The 3,083-nt window shown below is 38.0% G+C and overlaps 1 non-coding gene across 1 annotated transcript; it reads right to left on the reverse strand.

Annotated features, from left to right (window-relative positions):
- Nucleotides 1-2,444: 2,444 nt before the first annotated feature.
- LOC125497163 (small nucleolar RNA R71) lies at nt 2,445-2,552 on the reverse strand. Its single transcript, XR_007273802.1, has one exon. It is a non-coding gene; the product is annotated as a small nucleolar RNA R71 (small nucleolar RNA).
- Nucleotides 2,553-3,083: the final 531 nt, after the last annotated feature.

Raw genomic sequence — 3,083 nt, forward strand, 5'->3', positions numbered from 1 at the left:
TCGCAAGTTGACGCAAAATCGCAATTTTCTCGCCCGGTCGACCGGGAGGTTTTGCCCGACCGAGCGAAATTAAAAATTCACCGAGATGCAAGGCATGTTAGCCCGGTCAACCGGGATAGAAAAGAGCCAAAATCACTTGCGTGCCCGAGCGGGCGGATTTAGCTTTTCTGCCGTAACTCTCAATCACCGTCGCCCGACCGGGTGGTTTTTCGGGACGGGTTTTTTCACCTTTTTTTAGCCCGTTTTGTAAAAAGTATAAATAGGTTTTTAGTATTTTCGATTAGATCTATCTTATTTTCTACGTTCTTAGGGCCAAACACTTAGTTTTTCTCTCTCTAGTTTTGTATGAACTTTTACATTTGAAGATTATAGAGATTGTTGATTTCCTTTTCATTGTTCTTTAATCATTCGGTATTCCTCTTTACTTTCTTTAATTTAATGAATTCTTTTACTTTGATCATGTTTATTGAGTTTATTATTATTATCATGAGTGAGTAATATATTTTTAGGGCTTAGAGAGGGAAACCATGTTTATACCTTTTTTTATTGTGGTTTGATGTTCTTCAATCATTGGATTGAATTAGAATAATTCTTATTGATTTGTTATGCTTGTTTAATTCATGTAATTGCGCAATATCATGAGTTATGTTTAGTTGATAAGAATTAGAATCGAAAGATCGTATTCATTAGAGGCTTGTTACAATAGGTAGATTTGATTATGTTGAGCGACCATACTGGCATATGTTAATCTAAGAGTTGTTAATGCCTGACTAAGGATTAACGAAATACTCTAATTATTCGAACCTCAATCCAAGTATTGTTGAACTATATTGTAGTGATTAGATTGGTATAAGCATGGTGGACCAATTAATTGCCCTAGGTTTCTTAATTATTTGATAAACTTATATCATTTTGTGTTCTAGTTTAATCTAGTTTAATTATTAATTCTTCAATCAATTTTCTCTCTTGAAGTAGTTAAATAATTGACCATAAATCTGTAGAACTCCTCTCCCTATGGATCGACCCGAATTTGCCAGTTTCTGCTAAACAGACACCGTGTACTTGCGGTATATTTTAAAACCCATCAAGTTTTGACGCCGTTGCCGGGGAGACGGCTAGTTTCTATAGGTTTCTGATTAATTATTTGAACTATTTCTGCTATCTCATTGGAACTTCAAGTTCCAATTGAGGCCATCTCACTGCACATTTTTTTTTGTTTCTTTTATGCCTAGGTCTAAAAGAACAGGTACTCCAGTTCCAACTGATCCTAATCTTGAGAAAACCCTCCGGCAACTCAAGAAAACACAAAGAAGAAAAAGCAGTCTGCTAATCAGGGAAAAACCACGGAAGATCCAACAGAACCAACCATGCCTCCTAAGTCATCGAAGTCTTATGGGGTACCTTCTCCTGGCAATGTTCCCACAGGCCATACTATGCCTGATATACATGCAGCCAACTTCGAAATCAAGCCTGCTCTCATTAATTTGATCCAACAGAATCAGTTTGGCGGGCATCCATCTGAAGACCCTGCAAATCATTTACAACGGTTTCAACAACTCTGTCGTACCTAGAGGTGGCAATGAGTTGAGACAACTCGTGAGCTACTCGAACTCGGTTCGGTCAAAGCTCGGTCAAAGCTCGACTCGAGTGAGCTCGAACTCGACTCGACAGGTTAACGAGTCGAGTCGAGCAACTCAATACTCGACTCGAGAAACTCGTGAGATACTCGATAAAATTTAATATATATATATATATATATATATATATATATATATATATATATATATATATATATATATATATATATATATATATACACTTTTACTAATTTTAAGAAATTTTAACTTTATTTTTTCCTATAAAAATACTTGTACTTTTCTTTTTTGAAAAAATGAAAAAAAGTGTATAAAATGACCAAAGAGCAAAGTAAAGAATTTCTTCTATAAAAAATAGAACTATATCAAATGACCAAAAAGTTTGAAACGAGTTTGAGTTCAGCTTGAAATGAGTTCGAGTTCGAGCTTGAAACCAGTTCGAGCTTGAAACGAGTTCGAGCTGGAAACGAGTTCGAGTTCAAGCTTGAAACGAGTTCGAGTTCGAGCTTAAAACGAGTTCGAGCTCGAGTTCGAGTTCGAGTTTAGGTTTCGAGTTCAAGTTCGAGCTTGAAAATTTGAAACTCGCGAGTTTTCGAGTCGAGTCGAGTTTGAGTATGAGTTTTCGAGTTCGAGTCAAGTTTAGTCAAACTCGAGCTCGACTCGCATCATTGCCAGCCCTAGTCGTACCGTTAAGCACCAAGGGGTCACTCCTGATCATTTGAAGGTCATGGTATTCGAATTTTCATTAAAGGACCAGGCACATAAATGGCTGGACAATGTTAATGAAACTAAGTGGACTGCTATATCTGACGCATTCGTGAAAAAGTACTACCCTCCCACCAAGACTGTAGATATAAGACATAAGCTTGCTACCTTCCAACAAGAACCCGATGAAACACTGAAGGAAGCATGAAATAGGTTCAAGGATATGTAGAGAGAATGCCCACACCACAATTTGGACAAGTGGTTCATCACCTAAGCATTCTACAATGGTCTACAACCCCATATCAAGAGTACAATTGATTCATCTGCAGGGGGAGTCTTCTTAGATAAGGAGGTGGATGAAGGGTATAATTTTCTAGCCAATTTAGCAGCGAATGATCATAGTTCTTCCAGGACTATTACAAAGAAAAAGTTGGATGCTGATGCATATGCCTTGTTCTCTTCATAAGTAGCCCAGTTGAGCATGAAGATGGACTCACTGAAATCTTTGCAGTCTAGTACTCCTCCTATGAGTATTAATGCGATGTCTTCCATGGCTCCTATTACTTCATCCTTTTGTGAGGTGTGTGGTGTCAAGGCCACTTTGGTCATGATTGTTGCTACAATCACCGTGAGTCGAATCAGATGGAGTTTGCAAATGCTTTCCAGCAGCGACCTCCACACAACCCCTACTCTAACACTTACAACCTAGGTTGGAGAGATCATCCTAATTTTTCCTACAAGAACAACAATGTTCAGAATCCTCAACCTCCACCATAATCTTCC

The sequence above is a fragment of the Beta vulgaris genome, chromosome 4 (genome assembly GCF_026745355.1).
Source record: "Beta vulgaris subsp. vulgaris cultivar EL10 chromosome 4, EL10.2, whole genome shotgun sequence".
Taxonomy (NCBI): Eukaryota; Viridiplantae; Streptophyta; class Magnoliopsida; order Caryophyllales; family Amaranthaceae; genus Beta; species Beta vulgaris.